The sequence below is a fragment of the Arvicanthis niloticus genome, chromosome 21 (genome assembly GCF_011762505.2).
Source record: "Arvicanthis niloticus isolate mArvNil1 chromosome 21, mArvNil1.pat.X, whole genome shotgun sequence".
NCBI classification, from domain to species: domain Eukaryota; kingdom Metazoa; phylum Chordata; class Mammalia; order Rodentia; family Muridae; genus Arvicanthis; species Arvicanthis niloticus.
This window is the reverse complement of record NC_047678.1, coordinates 20,424,183-20,441,866: the sequence shown is the minus strand read 5'-3', so window position 1 is coordinate 20,441,866 and position 17,684 is coordinate 20,424,183.

Genomic DNA, 17,684 nt, shown 5'->3' with positions numbered 1-17,684 from the left:
AATATTCTGCTAGCAGCCTTCAGATAAAGATGTAGAACTCTCAGCTCCTCCTGCACCATACCTGCCTGGATGCTGCTATGTTCCCACCTTGATGATAATGGACTGAACCTCTGAACCTGTAAGACAGCCCCAATTAAATGTTGTCCTTTATAAGACTTGCTTTGGTCACAGTGTCTGTTCACAGCAGGAAAACCTTAACTAAGACAATGACACAAGCAATAAGTCTCATTTGCTGTCAAGCTCCTTTGAACCCTTCAATAAGCGGGTAGGACTGACTATCTGAGATAGAGCCCACAAGAGCAAAAGGCAGTCTAGGGCAAGAGGCAGAGTTTGTTTTTAGAAACACTGATTGTTCACCAGCATCTACTATCACCTGAGTTTTTGATCTTGGCCATTCTGACTGGTGTGAGGTGGAATCTCAGGGTTGTTTTGATTTGTATTTCCCTGATGACTAAGGATGTTGAGCATTTCTTAAGGTGCTTCTCAGCCATTCGAGTTTCCTCGGTTGAGAATTCTTTGTTTAGCTCTGTACCCCATTTTTAATAGGATTATTTGGTTGTCTGGAGTCTAATTTCTTGGGTTCTTTGTATATATTGGTTATTAGCCTTCTATCGAATATAGGATTGGTAAAGATTTTTTTTCCCAAGCTGTTAGTTGCTGTTTTGTCCTATTGACAGTGCCCTTGCCTTACAGAAGTTTTGCAATTTTATGAGGTCCCATTTGTCAATTCTTAATCTTAGAGCACAAGCCATTAGTGTTCTGTTCAGGAGCTTTTCCCCTGTGCCTAGGTATTTGAGGGTCTTCCCCTCCTTCTCTTCTATTAGTTTCAGTGTATCTGGTTTTATGTGAAGGTCCTTTATCCACTTGGACTTGAGCTTTGTACAAGGAGATAAGAATGGATCAATTTGCATTCTTCTATATGCTGACCTCCAGTTGAATCAGCACCATTTGTTGAAAAGGCTGTCCTTTATCCACTGGATGATTTTAGCTCCTTTGCCAAAGATCAAGTGACCATAGGTATGTGGGTTCCTTTTTGGATCTTCAATTTTATTCAGGATGCAGAGAAAGAGGAACACTCCTCCATTGCTGGTGTGATTGCAAGCTGGTACAACCACTCTGGAAATCAGTCTGATGGTTCCTCAGAAAATTAGACATAGCATTACCTGAGGATACAGCTATACAACTCCTGGGCATACACCCAAAAGACGCTCCAACACATAACAAGGACACATGCTCCACTATGTTCATAGCAGCCTTATTTATAAGAGCCTGAAGCTGGAAAGAACCCAGATGTCATTCAACAGAGGAATGGATACAAAAAATGTGGTACATTTACACAATGGAATATTACTCAGCTATTAAAAACAATGAATTTGAGAGATTCTTAGGTAAATGGGTGGAACTAGAAAATATCATCCTGAGTGAGGTAACTCAATCACAAAAGAACACACATGGTATGTACTCACTGATAAGCGGATATTAGCCCAGAAGCTAGCAATACCCAAGATTCAACTCACAGACCACATGAAGCTCATGAAGAAGAAAGACCAAAGTGTGGGGGTTTCATTCCTTCTTAGAAGGAGTAACAAAATACTCAAGGGAGCAAATATGGGGACAAAGTGTGGGACAGAAACTGAAGGAGGGGCTGTCTGAAGACCATTCCACCTGGGTATCCATCCCATGTGCAGTCATCAAAGATAGACGCTGATATGGATGTCAGGAAATGCATGCTGACAGGAGCCTGATATAGCTTCTCCTTAGAGGTCTGCCAGAGTCTGACATATTTAGAGGTGGATGCTCACAGCTAACCATTGAAACTGATCAAGGGGTTCTCAGTGGAGGAGTTAGAGAGAAGATTGAAGGAGCTAAAAGGGCTTGCAGCCCCATGAGGAGAACAACAATACCAACCAACCAGAGCTCCCAAGGTCTAAACCACCAGCCTGGGAGCACATAGGGAGAGACTCATGGCTCCAGCTGTATATGTAGGGGAGGATGGCCTTGTCGGGCATGGGTGGGAGAGGAGATCCTTTGTCCCATGACGGCTGGATGCCAAGTGTGGGGGAATTTGAGGGTGGGGAGGTGGGAGTGGGGTGGTAGGTGGGACACATCCTCATAGAAGCAGGAGGAGGGGGGATGGGAGAGGGGATTCCTGGATGGGGGGGGAATGGGGTAAGGGGATAAAATCTGAAATGTAAATAAAATGTCCAATAAAAAATATATGTATATATATATGTGTATACACACACACACACACACACACACACACACACACACACACACATAAAGAAATACTGATTGTTGGTGTTCCAAGTTGGGATGTCACAACTTTTTAAGATTCCAGCTTTCCCATTTGTGAAGCATGGGGCTGCTATTTAAAGAGATTTGTTGAGTGTTTTTAGGAACAAAGATTCTGTTTCTTTAAAATCCTCAAATCATTACATTAAACAAGATTATATATGCGAAGGACTTTCTAAACAGAATTCAGAAAACCGTTTTATAAATAGTCATTGGCTATGTGTGGTTTTTTGTTGTTTGTCTGTTTATCTTTCAGAGAACAAAAGACAAAGCAAACTAAATTGAATGGATGAAAACAGACACAGAGGTTAGGAAGAGTTCTGATCTTGTTCCAGCTCTCAGCCAACTTCTTCCATCTACCATATCTGCCTCCTTTGGGGGTGGGGTGGGGGGGGGGGCTTTCTCTCATGCAGTCAACTTGATGGCAATGGTTAACTTCCCAGACTCCAGCCCAACATCAAAGCAAATCATTTTCTCCTGTGTTGTAAGAAAATAATATGTGAATCTGATTGGATGAGTTTATGTGTTGTCCCTAATCTCACGCAGTCATTAAGGTGGCTGGGAGAAACAAGCTACCTGCTCAAGGCTAACGACAGGGGTAGATTCCACTCAGGTCACTGGCCTGTGAAATGAGGAGGAAGAGCCTCTGTGCCAGGAGCAGGTAGCCTAGATCCAGGAAAGGCAAACAGACGTGTGGACATTTTGACCAGAGAGGACTCTATCTTGGTATTGGGTGGTGGCTAGAGAAGGTATTGTCTACCCTTCTGTTGGGTGTATGTTTATTTAGGTTGCTGGCTAACAGCACAAATGCTTACACAGTTCTGAAGAATCAGGAATGCTTTTAGGAGACTGGCTGGTGTGAAAACTCAGAGACATTCTGTAACTGTGGATCATCCGAGGCCTTGTTTGGTCATGGAAGTCAGCATTCAGAAGGTAGCAGTGTCTAGAAAAAAAATTAATTTTCTTGTAGACTGTTAAACTGAGAGGTTTCCTGGCTTCATGCACAGAGAAGAATCTGAGACTCCACATCTTCCAAAGCCTCCATACAAGGGACAAGGACAATGTGTTCACTTCCCATGGGACTTTTGCTACCTAACTCTGCAGCCTGTACCCTCAAGCTCCGTCTTGCTGTTTCATTGGGTCAAGGCTGTGAGGACAGGCAGGGTGGACTTCAAGAGGTACATTTACCGTTAGTACTTTATCTCTGGCCCAGTTGAACATAAATAGACTTTTTTTTTACATGTGCACACAAAGTACTCCGATTGCCTACACGCATCCACAAGTGGATTTGCACGTGTGTGCGGACACACGCGCACATGCACACATCCCTCAGAAAGCAATTTCCCCTGGAACATTAAGAAAGTTCCCTTCTCCACTTAAATGCGTTTCCAAATAGTCTTATTTTATTTTATTTTTTTATTTATTTCTCTGCCATATCCTTTTCAATCTGGAAAGTGACTTGGCCTCTTTTCCCTCATCTATTTTCTGCCTTTCTGCTATTCAGTTTAGGCATGAAACACAGAACTAGATTGAAAGCATTCAATGGCTATTCAATCGGAGAAGAAAAGAGCCCCTTGGAGCTTTATTAGATATGAAGATCCACAATAAAAATCAATTTCTGCCTCTTTATGCAGTTTAAATGACAAAGCACCCACCCATTCTGCAGCCATTGTGCCCGGGAAATGTAATTCAGTCCCTGAGCTGGGCCCAGAGCACCGCGGACTCCCTGACCTGCACTGACAGATTCCAATATGATACAGACCTTCGGAGATAATGACAGCCACTTCATCTCACTGCAAGAAAAAAGTTATCTGATATCTTTGAGGGTTAAAAGGCTATGTGGGCAGCATTTTCAATAACCCACTAAATCAGCATCTTAAAAAATACCTCAGCTTTGTTCCTTAAAAAAAAAAAGTTGCCCCTTACTTCTAACTCCATTTCTGAGCTCCAGCTGATACTGTTACAAGTGTCTCTTGCCAAACCTATAGAGTCTTCTTTGGCATAAAAGGGAGCCCTCCTCCAGAATTAGTCCAAAAGGAAACAAGATGAGGGAAATAGCCTGTGACTCTAGGAATCTTTAGGTCTCTAGGTCTCCATTGAATGATATTGGGAAAAAGAAAACCATAGAAATCCTGAACTGACCCCAACTTATCCTAAACTGTTTTAAGGTATGACCATAAGAAGTTTCATGTCATAGAAACAAAACTCTGTAATAGAAAGTTCATGCCTGAGGACATTTTGTGATACAGTTGTTGTCAACAGAACTCTTGGAAACACCACATCTGGTCCTTAATGGTTATGAGTGAGACTATCCAGACGGATGGGGGAAAGCTAAGGTGTGAGATGTATCCTGGCTACTTTCATGCTAAGCGGTTAATGTGCTCAAGATAGGAGCTGGGTGCACGCCCAATGGTTCTGCCTCTGAACTCAAGGGGAGACATTTACGTAAACTTGGTTTTCTTATTATGACTAGGGAGGAGGAAGAGAAGAGAGGTAGGGGAAAGATGAATGCTGTGAGTCTCTGGTTCCTTGGAAGGAGTTGGGGGAATACAAGAGCTTCAGGATGGCGGAACAAGAGGCACAAGGAAAGTGCAGTAGTTACAGAACCGCCTGTGAGATTTTGACTGGAACAAGATAACCATGCACTCAGAGGATGGCAAAGGAAGTGATGGTCAGAGCAGAGTCTAGACTCACAGAGCCCTGCGGGAGTTCAGGGGTGCCCCTTGGCTCTCTTGACCTTTATGACTGATGAAGAATGAAGTCTTCACCAAATGTCTCCCTACTCCTCCATGATCTTTTCATTGCCCATCAAATCTGTGCTTTGATCTCCAATTCTACAAAGTTAGTTTCTTTCCCTGTATGTTATCTTTCAGTCACATTTTTTAAAGTAAGTTTAAGTGGTTTACAAACAAATATTCTAATAAAATCATTTTATTTTAAATTAAGGTAGAAGATTTTGATTTCCACTCATATCTGAGAAATACGACAGGGCTGTTCAACCTGTCATGGTGACTGGAAGTTCCATGCTTGTGCCTGCCGACACCACCTGTCTAAACCAGGGTTGTCATGCACAATTACAAGGCAACTTGAAGGGATTTTCTTCATGTCACATTGAAAAGAAGTATATAAAGAAATTGTGGCAAAATAAGTTTTTAAAATATCTTATGTGACTCAAAATAAATGAACTATTATCATTCTGATATTCAGTCAGTATTTAAAATTATTAATTAATTATTTTAAATTATTTTATATTAGTCTTCAGAATCCAGTGTGTTTCACAGTTCAACTGAAACCACTCATATTTTGAATGCCCAGTCATCATATGTACTTCTTAAATTGAGATGGGGGGCCTTGAGGAGCTGGTAAAATGCTTGCCCCATGGGCAGAGGGGCTGAGGTTTGGATCCCTAGCATCTAAGTAAATGTTGGCTTGACATGGCAGATGGACCGAAATCTCAGCTCTTGGAAAATGGCAGATAGGAATAAGACATCCCCAGAGAAAGCTGAGGCAAGTCAAATTGATGATCCCTGGGTTCAGTGAAAAGCCATGCCTCAGTAGATTATGTAGAGAGTGACTGAGGAAGGTACCCAACATTAATTTACAGTCAACACACGTGTGTGTACACTCACTGTCACACACACACATATACATACACAAACACACATGCACTTTCATACATGTGAACACACATATATACATGTCACATGCGTTCAGTGCTAAATAAATAAACAAGACAAGGCCTGTCTAAAGTCTCTTATTGAGAGGCATGAGAGGGTGTTCTGTGGGTAACAGGAAAGAGCTCTTTGATTGACTAGTCATATCTGCAATGGGAAAGTTTTGGAAGCACACGGTGCTCTACTTGTTAACCTGTTAGGCTAGGCCCAGAACTTGCTCTGCCATTGTATCTTTGCTTCAAGTCTCGGTGATTTTGCTGTGGCTGCAAGAGGAAGAGCTCAATATTTGCTGGGGGAAAAAGAAACAAGACTTAAAGATTTGGGGTATTACTAAAGGTTCTCCTCAACAGATATAACTTACGATCCCAAAGGAAAGCGTCTGTACTCCACAGGAGTCCTTCTTCGGGACTGAAGCCTGCACATTTCTCCTTTGGGGTCTGTCTTATCCTGGTTACTTTATTGTAAGGACAAATAGCAAACAAGATTTCACTTTCCAGCCAGGTACTTGGAAACGCAGGTGGAAAATGCCACCTGTCTTAGGGTGCATTCTTATCCCTCACAGAGGGCAAGTCAGGGTGTTATTTTCCAGGTGCTGTCCACCTCTCTTCTGAGGTAGTGTCTGTCTCCCACCAAGTGAGCTAAGCTGACAGTGAGATCACCTTCCCAGCTCTGGGTTTTCCAGTCAGCTTCCCTTATTTGAGTTCTGGAGACTGACCCAAGTCCTTGTACTTGCCTGAGAAGCACTTCATTAAGTGAGTTCTCACCCCAGCATCCCAGGCTGGCCTTGAATTCACTATGTAGCCAGGACAACCTTGAGTAGCAGCAATCCTCTTACATCTGTTTTTAAGGGTGGGGGTTACAGAGTCTAGATACACACCTAGAATTCACAATTTTAATGTGGGGCTGGGAAGCCCTGTGACTGGGGGAGCTGGTCTGAGACATGTCCAAACCCTGAGAATCTCATCTGAGATTGGCAGGAATAGGACTCCTCCCCTCCCTGCTCTGGGCCTGCATGTCCCAGCACACATAGCCTTACAGCCCCACCTCCACTACCCTTGAGGTAGTCACTAAGTCTACTGGCCAGATTACAGGCTAAACTTTCTCTCTCCTTACATAGACATGTCCAGCAAGCACCTGGAATCCCTCTTTATGAAAATGAAGCATTCCCAGGACCCAAGCACTGGCCAACAAGCACAAATCACCCTGAAAACCCCTACCTACCTCCCAAGGTTTATATGGCCCCTGCTCACCACCAGTAAAGAGAGATGGTCACTGAAAGCCATCTTCGGATAAGGCTTTTTTGTCCCATACTCATGTAGAGAGAGATACTGTCTAACCCACCTGCCCAGATAAACTTCATTCCTTCCAGTCCAGCCTGCTGTACAATGGTGTCTGTGTATCCAGAGGGGAAAAGCAGACCTGGGCTGACAGTTTAACATGATCATTCTGGCACTGTGTTTTAAACTAGAATGAATTTTGAAAAGAGTTAATCTGATTCCTTTTGAAATAGTTGTTTTTAATCTTTAAAGACTATAATTACATCATTCTACCCCTCTCCTTCCTCCCTCCAAACCATCCCATGCACCCCCTTCTTGCTCTCCTTCCAATCCATGGCCTAAGGTTCTTTAAAAAAAAAAAAAAAGATACAAATCTTCAGTAATCAAAACATCATTCCTGTGACCAAAACCTTAATATGACTCTACCTTTTCTGGTTACCAGGGGTTAATTTGTACTGTTTTGTTATAATCTAAGCCAGGACTATTTTTCAAAACCTAACAAGCCATTGTTTTCTTTTTTGCTGCCTGTCTCTCTGTGTTTAAGGGAGGAATCACAATGTATCCTTTTACATTTTAAAATTCCTATTCTCAAGTCCAGTTTACTAGAAATAATGGCTAATGTTTGTCTTCAAGCTCCAGAAAGCCAAGAGAAAGATGCTAGAAGGGCAGTCAGGTAATTTAGGAGGGTCACTCTCTTCAGGATTTTATACTGTTTCTGGGGAGTTGGGTCCATATTGATTCTTAATTTATGGGATGGCTATTTCTTAGGGAAGTGATCTTCAGATTCTTTGAGTAATGATACACACACGCAGTTTATTCACTGTAGAATATTTCTTGGGTAGACATTGTAAAACCTCATGGCTCTCACTTCATTGTATGGCCTTGAGAAAATTATCTGGACCAATATATTTCAACTGAGGCAGGATATGAAAGTATTAATAAAAATGTTAGGGGAAGACTTGAGACCTTTTAAAGAAATAACAGAATGAGACAGTATTTTTATTATATCTGAATCCTCTCTTATTCTAGAACCCGATGTTCATGGACCAGGCTTATTACAACTTTAATAATCGAAAAATCAAGTAATTAACTATGTCTATGTGATCACAGCAAAACTTCTAGAGAATAAGAAAATCTTGTGCTTCCATGTTTAAATCAAGTACCGGCCAGTGCTTTAAAGAAAGGCTGATAAAACTGCTCATGAGTACAGATTTTATCTCTTCCTTAACCCTGAGTACTAGAGCAAGACCGGCTGCTGACTTCATGGGGCAATGAAGTAAGGGAGCGTGTGTTAGCTGATACTGATGATTCTGGCTCTCATTTAGCTCACAGTTTGTGAGGTTGAAGAGAGAAGACATTCCTGGTAGCAGACAGCTCACTCACAGTTGTTGCAATGCATTGGTGGAAGAATTAAATGTCTGTCAGTGACTGTGCTGGGAGGGGAAGCCTGGGCACTTTGCTTCATTTTTTTTTGCAGACTTCCCTTCATGTTTTCTTTTAAATAGTTTTTCCTTTTGCAGATTTTTGCCTCATATCCTTTTGGTATGATGAATCTTGCCTATGAGCAACAGAGAAGCAAACGAAACTCCCAACTTCTCAAGGCCCCTCTGCCTGACTCTGGAATTTGGGAACCAGAAGCAGCTGCTGTTTGAGCAAATCTTCCACGTGGTTCTGACTCAATACATACTGACAAGGACTAAATGCTTCGAACCATTGTGAATTCCCTGACCTGTGACCCCGTCCGTGATCATAGCTCTAATCAGGACAGGCACACTAACCGACTTACAAACCAAACACTTGTCCACCTTTTTTGCTTCACAAATGAGGATTATATAGATTAATACCATAATAAGTAAGATATAAATACAAATGACTAATGTGGCTGGGAAAAATAATAGTGGATGACATTTAAAATTTTATATTAAATTTACATTCTAAGAATCCACAAGGAAAGATCAATGGAACACATTTTTGAGAATTTAGTATGGATGCTTTTGTGCCACAAGAGCAGAGTTGTATTGTGGTAGAAACCACGTGGTGTTGCAAGCTTTGCATTCTGACAATCTGATTAACCCACTTCATTTTCTTAGGGCAGATAAAGGACTCATCTTTTCAAACTTTCCAGTTAGTTACATGTGTACCACCATGCAAATAGAAACAGGAAGTGCAATGTCTTCTTCCCAAGCCTTTATTCCCTCCTTAGAATTGTCTCATAAATTTGAGAAGTATATCCTGCTTTTAGAGATCAGCCAAGGAGGCACCTTATGATCTCTCTAACGTTCCCACATGATGTATATATATCACTAGGTAAAAGGGCTCTGTAGTGCAATCACGTGCATTGCTACCCTGATGCTCTTGTGTAAATGCTACACGGTTCAGGATGGTGTCCTCTCTATGCACTGTATAGTGATACCTCTTAGCTTGTGAGGAAATGGCAAGTCAGCAAGCCCTTATAGGCTGGAAATATATTTTAAGCCCAGCATGTACTTATTGAACCCTGCAACCTGAAAGTGCAGCATAGAGTTCCAGATACTTCCTGGTAGCAGTTGACAGGGGACTATAGTTTTTTACCACTGTCCAGGAGGTAGAGGGAGCGTCACCAAGGGACATGACTAGCCCAAGAGAAAATCAAAATTCAAAGCAGAGTATGGTTTCTTCTAAAGCTTTGTATCATTGTCAACTTAAGGAGCTGGGAACCATTTACACAAGCCTGTTTTTAGAGGCAGGACATTCTGAGGAGGAAGGCTGGCTCGGGAACAATTGCTAGAATTAGCTGTTCCTCCACACCTGTGGGCTCATGCACATCACAATGCCTCTTCCCCACTGTAAGTTCTACTCTAAGGAGCTTGACACCATTTTCTGTCTATAAATTTGGGGCAGAATTAGTCATGATTCATTCCTCAGTCCTTCTTAATTGTGAGCACAGGGCTCTGGTTCAACCTCACAGCCTTGGTCTGGCTGTTTTCTTCATCTGGAGCTCTCTCTCTCTCTCTCTCTCTCTCTCTCTCTCTCTCTCTCTCTCTCTTTCTTTTTATTCCAAACATTGCTCCACTTCCTGGTCTCCCCCTTCCATAGTCCCTCCCCCATTCTCCTCCCCTTCTTCTCTGAGAGGGTGTCCCCCCTGGTACATCAAGTCTCTGCCATATTAGGCCCATCCTCTCCCACTGAGATTAGATAATGCAGCCCTGTTGGGGATTGAATACTGAATACCACAGTCAGGCTACAGCTTTAGGAGGCTATTGCCTCCACTCCAGTTGTATCACGAGGACAGGTGCTCCACCATGGTCATAGCAATTTTATGTATAATGGCTAGAAACTGGAAACAACCCAGATGTCCCTCAACCAAAGAATGGATACAGGAAATATGGTTCATTCACACAATGGAATGCTATTCAGCTATTAAAAACAAAGACATCATGGATGTTGTAGGCAAATGGACAGAACTAGAAAGTATCATCCTGAGTGACATAACCTATCTCCTAAAGGACATGCCTGGTATGTACTCACTGGTAAGTTGGGATGAGCCATAAAGTACAGAATCCCGTGATACACCCTACTATAGACCCAAAAGTTAAACAAGAAGGAAGGCTCAAGTAAGAATGCTTGAATCACACTTAGAAGGGGGAACAAAATAGTCATAGGGGGCAGAGGGAAGAAAGGAACTGAGTGGGAGAGGGAAGGGGATATGGGGACAGGATCAGGTATGGGGAGAGACAGGAAAGAGGCCCAGAGGGCCAGGGGAGTAAATAGACTCTGCAGCTGCTGGAGGGAGAGGGAGCATGGGGAGAATCTCTAGGAAGTCCCAGAGTCCTGGGATGAGGGAGGCTCCCAGGAGTCAATGCGAGTGACCTTCTCTGAGATGTCTGGAACATTCTAATCCCAATGTTTATGCATCTCTGCCTCCTCTTTTACCTCAGAACTCTGAATGTCACTCCGGCAAAAATTTGAACCTTTTTCTTGCTCCATTCTTTCCATTTTGGCTTCAAGTGTTTCCAGAGCGCACACTTCCCTTACATTGTTCCTTGATGTTTTCCTTAAGAATATAAACTCATGAGGGTGTGAAATCTGTCTATTCTGTTCACCGTGGCACTCCTGGAATTTAAGAAGAGGCTCTGCTTATACACGAGACAGTGAAATAACATTTATTAAAGGCTGAATGAAAGAATAAACGAGGAGATTTTATTTTTAATGTCCATGACTTTTCCTCTCATTCTTGATCGACTTTGTCTGTCTTATAACCTTTGTCACAACTGAGCACGTTCTGTGTTGATGTTTCCCCTTGGAGATGAGCTGCACTTAAGACTTCTTCAACTGTAATAAAACTGCTGAATGCAGGCCAATGTCTGTAGCCAGGTACATTTTCAATTAAACTTTTTAAAGAGTGAATTAATAAAAGAGCTCTCTCTCTCTCTCTCTCTCTCTCTCTCTCTCTCTCTCACACACACACACACACACACACACACACACACACACACACAGAGGTCACTCAGTGAGCACTTCCCTCCATCTTGGGTACCACTTACCTGGTTTAGCACTGTGAAGCTCAAAGCTGAACATCTCTGGAGGGGAGCTGTTTAGGTCAAAGCCAAGTTCGTAAAAGCCAAGAGAAAAAAGGAATCAGAAGCAGCCTGGGAGCCAAGGCCACTGCAGCTCCCTCAGTCACCCACCTTTGGCCCACCTGACCTGGATATGGGTGACCAGGGTGGGTACTGCTTCCTCTGAGTGGCAAGCTCCTTTACCCAGCAGCCAGCACAGAGATGGGTACTTCTCCCAGATGAATTTCGTATCTCTTTGACTGCTGCTGCCTTTACTCTTGTCCCATCCCCACCCAAAGTGTGAGAAGTTGCAAAACAAGAAACCAAACAGTTATCGTTTTGTTCCCAGCACCTCTGCTCTCATCAGAAAGTCTGAACTCTGTGAAGATAAATGGGGGCGGGGCTATAAACTGTGGTGGGGAAGGGAAAGTAACACACAGAGAGAGGGAGGAAGGCAGGTGAGTTTAGTAACACTGAGGATGCTCGAAAAAGCCCTAAGGAAGTATTATTCCACAAGCTTAGTTAAACATACATACATATTATATGACTATATATATGGACACCATATATATGTGAACAATAAAGTTCATATATATGTATAATATATATTAATATATATTAAAATGTATATGGAGCTGTGCCTTGTGGGATGATAATGTTCCTCACAAAAGCCATAGACTATTTAACCAAAATCACAATGCTAGTAATGGAAAGACACCCTTTGAGTTATTGATCAGGGAAGTCCAAGGGACTTGTAAAACAATCTAGGCTATTGCCGTTGCTCCTGATTGCCCCCTAGAACTTGAAGATACCATGTGCTTCAGACATGGGAGCTGGAGGAATCAAGCTAGACCTGATGGAATCCTCGTCTCTGGGGACACTAGCTTTCCTGGTATCAGAATGTGCTACAAACTGCTAGGGGAGCAAAGGCAATCAATAGTCTTACGCAGCTGAAAAGCTTATGTGACCACAGCAATGATTGACCTGGCACTGTGTCCCCAACAGTACAATTGTAGCACTTTTATCTTGTGGGGTAACCAGCAGCTTTCTAATTGGGCTTAAGGTCCACTTAATAGGAGGGAGTTCATGTCTGGTACTGTAAACCAAGCCAGTTGTCAGTGGCTGGAGGGACATAGACTTGAGAGAAGAACCTGCTACTGCCATTTCCCTAGACCAATACCATTTCTAACTGTATTCTAAGTACTTATCTTTATCTACAATGAGCATAGTTCTTACTCTCATCAAGGAAGCTTCTTTTTGAAACAGATAAAAACGATTGCAGAGATTCACAGCTGCTCAAAATGCAGGGGATAACTGAGGCTGTGGTCTCCATCACTAACTGGTACATCTGCAACATAATCCCTACATCCAGGGCTTTGGGAAAAGTGCAGAAGAGGGAGGAAGATGGATTGTAAGAGTCAGAGAACCACAATGCCTGCTGCCAGACAGTGCCTTTAAAACATGACAGGGGTGCTGTGGGATGCTGCAGGATGCTGAGGGATGCTGTGGGATGCTGAGGGATGCTGTGGGATGCTACAGGATGCTGAGGGATGCTACAGGATGCTGTGGGATACTGCGGGATGCTGAGGGATGCTGCAGGATGCTGTGGGATGCTGTGGGATGCTGCGCCCATGAAGTCTCAACAATATGGTCGCCTAAATAAGACCTACATAATGACAATACCAGTTGACATGCCAACACGAACAGGGGAAATTTCAGTGGGTCCCACCCCTAGATGAAGCGCTACAGAAAATCAATGGCTGCCAAGAGAGGGAGGATCAGTTCTCTCCAGGGACTAGCTCCCGACAGTTTGTACAACCCCATGTACTCAGCGCGAAACACATGCACATACAAGCCACACCAAAGGGACTCCTGCAACAATAATTTGGAGAAAAAAAGTCATGAATTATGAATTTGAGAATGAGTAGAGAGGACGGGGAGGAGTCTGAGGAGGGAGAGGGAGGGGTATAAAACAACGTAAATACAGAACTTATTGTAAAGATTTAAAAATATTAAATAAAAGCAATATGTAAACTATGAAGGAATTTGCATAGCTCACTAGACTCCTATTAATTTTGACTTTTAGAAGCTTTGGGGGAACTTTTAATTGCAATCAAAGAAGAACATATACTGTAGTTAAGTAAGATAAAAAGACAATACTTAAAACTACAATTGAGCCCCAAGTGTTCGACAGTTTATTCTCTGCCTTAAAATAAAATAGCTTTCATCTTTTTCCCCTCACAACAGACTCCGCCGCCTAGATAATGCATTTCCTTAGATTTATTTGCTCAGCCCCGAAAACTTGACACTAAGGGGATTATTTAGTTTTAGATTTGCTGTAGTCCATAGTAATAGCCAACAGGGAAGGGAGCAGAGCAGCAATATTAGCAGGCGATAGGAAGGGAGGGAGCTGGGAGGGGGCTGTGCAGTCCGTAGCTAAGCGAAACTGCTTGCATAAACACCATTAAGAAGATTTAGACATCGCTTTTCTTATCATCAGCACTCCTGGAAGAAATAAAAAAATAAAAAAAAAGAAGAAAAAAAAAGAAGAAGAAGAAAAAAGGGAAAAGGGACAGGCCTTGACTTGCTGTGTGTGCGTTTCCATTAAAGGTTCAATAGGAAATAAAACCAGCTGAGAGTCCAAATGCAATGATGCTCCAGACTCATCCGTGCTGCCTCATCACCGTCCAAAGGAGACATTTGTTCCACATGTTACTGGAAGCAGCAGCTGGACAGAGAACAAAACAGCTTGAGCCACCCATCTGTGACTGAGATATGAGACCACAGACTGCTGCCTGGGCTGGCACCGAACTTCTATTCCTCACATCCACTCCTATACACACACACACACACACACACACACACACACACACAAACACAAACACACACACACACACACACACACACACACACACACACACACACAGAAGGAGAGAGAGAGAGAGAGAGAGAGAGAGAGAGAGAGACAGACAGACAGACAGACAGACACAGACAGACAGACAGACAGACAGACAGAAACACAAACACAAAGACACACACACACAAACACACAGACAAACAGACACACAAGCACACAAGCACACAAATACAGAGACACACACAGACAGACACAAACACATGAACACAGAGACACACACAGGTACACAAACATACAGAGATGAACACAGGCAGACAGACAGACACACACGCTTGCATGCACACACACACACTCCAATGGGGTGATATATTTCTGATATCCATGCTTTTCCCAAACCACTCATTTTTAAGCCAATGAAATCAAGATTGGGTGAGAGTTTGTAATTACCAGAAAGAAAGGATCTTCCTATGTTGATTGCAGGATTGAAAAAGCTGCAAGAGAAAAAAGTAAATGTGAGAAGAGGCCAGGTGGAACTGAGAGGCTGAGGAAAAAGCTGTGATCAACTTCCCAGGGGAGTGGAAAGCCATGCTGGTCACTGAAATTTATTTTAAAGAAAGTGACAAGCTCTGATGCACTGTTCCCGGAGCACTGTCTGTCTGTCTTGTCTGTCTCTCTGTCTCTGTCTGTGCCTGTCAGTCTACTTGAAAAATTCCATGTCTGTCTAGAGCAATGGGAAGTTGCCACTAGGTTTTGCTTGGCTTACAGAGCAGCAAGAATGGAAGCTACTTTTGCTGTGCAAATCCTGGAAACGACATTTGGGATTTTGACTGTTCTTCCATTTTCAAGAAGCATCCTCAGTAAGGCATTTATAACAGTCCATGTGTGTAAGGGATATTGGCATGAAGTATTTCTAATCATTACGAACAGAGTTTTAAAAACAAAGTAGCACTAAATACAAAGTAGCAAAACAGGACAACACAAGGAAACAGTTTGTGTTCTCAGACCTGCACATAGACAGCTGGGGTCCCCAGAGCCCCCACACTCTTTTCTTCCTTTCTGCTTCCTTATCCTTCCTTCCTTGGAGACATTTTTCTGGAGGCCAGGTATTTCAGAGCGGCTGAGGGTTGTCCCTGGAACCCCTCCATCCCCCTGCTTTTCAGAAGTTTTGATAAAAGGAATCCCGGCCTTTAGGCAGCTTGTTATACTTCCTTCATACAAAAATTGAACTGGCAGATGTGGCAGCTGAATATGGGTGGCGGGGGGGGGGGGGGGGGGGAGGAGGAAGGAATCCATGGGCTTCACATGGCAAGGCTACAGAACAATAGTAATGAAACCTAACTGCAATGGATGGCACTATTATTTGTGGTGCTCTGTAATTAGTTCTGCTGTGTGTTACCTCACTTCCTTACAGAAGCCAGGGCTGGCTGAGTAGGATGGTTTCATGGATAAAAGCATTTGCCACCAAGCCTGGCCACCTGCATTCGATGCTGGGCTCCCACCAGCTGTCTTGAGATCTTCACAAACCCATGCAGAGATGAATAAATACAACAAAAACTTAAATTAAAGAAGCAGGAGCTGCTATGGAGGAGTAAGTAAGTAGATGCAGTCACTTAGACGGGGACATCCTTCATCTTTCTATTGTGTGCTGCATCGGTGGGGTGGGATTCTTTGGGCCTATTAATTCTTGGAGTCAAGTAAATTCTTCACAGTGACCCTCCTTTAGTCATTCTTTTCTTACACACTAAATTCATACAAGTGCTGAAGTCCTTTGTCCAGTCCCTTGGACAGGTAAGCAGAAGGGCCAACTCAGCCATTTCTTCTAATATTGCCAACAGAAATGAGGAGGAGTAGGTTCACTCACTTGAAGATGCTGACAGAGAGCACTCCTCCCCCCCCACCCATTTCCCCTTCAGACTCTCAGGCTTGTGCATGTCTCAGCTTTCTAGTATCTGGTCGAGGAAGCCTTCCAGTTACCTATCTTTTCTGGTCTTGAACATCTCTGTACCGGCAGTACCCAGAGTATTTGGCTCCATCCACTGAGCTCCTTAACAGCTGAGTCTTTGCCGATGCAGATCTGCAGCCTCAGCACCCAGGATTTCTTGGACAGAACAGGACTCACCCTTTGGCCGCCGCTCTCCACAGCACAGCCTTCGCCTTTCTTTGTGCATTGCCACCAAGCAGGACTGACTTGGTCATCCCAGACAGACAGCCCCTTTTGCTTGTTTTGTATTTCAAGTAAGAAAATACACCACGTTTAGTGACACACTCCAGAATTCCATGGTGCTATCTCAGGAAGCAGTCCTGTCAGCCAACTTCTTGCTTACAGAACTCTGAACCTACTTCATTGTCCCCTGTACAAATGCAGAATAATTAACAATGTGCCACCCCTTATGCACCAATTCTTTATGTCTGTGAAGGTTATTTACTGATCTTATAAAAACTGTCTTTCTATGGCCCTGGTCCCAGGATGCTGGTATAATCCTGTGAAAGGGACACAAGGACTGACACGACCCTAACCTCTGGCTCATTTCTGCCGTGATTTTAATCTAATGTCAAACAAAAAGATGGGTAACTCATGAGGGCCCAGTCAATACCACTCAGAGATGTCCAGGCTGCATGCAGAGCTGGTTCTGTGCTGTTGTAGCTCATGCTAACATCTGGCTAAATCCTGGGCCCCAGAGCACATCACTATGGACAGACCCTCACATCTTTAGGACCAGTATGTGGGGTATCACAAATTCTTAAAATAACTGTGGCCTAAATTCCAAGTGTTCTGGGAAAATTCAGTAGGCACTGTTCCACATGCTTCACCGTTATTTCTTTTGCTTTTTGACATGACCCACAATGTGGATTTTGTTAACATCCCCATTTTACAGAAAGGGAAGCAGAGGGCAAGATGGGTTAAATAATAAGTCTCAAGTCCTGGGGCTTTAGCTGAGAGCTGAACCCTAACAATCTGACCTCAGAGTCTATGGTGATAGCTCTGCAGCACATGTTGCTGACGTCTGCCATTCAGGGGCACCTGCTGTGTATCCAGAGATGGGTG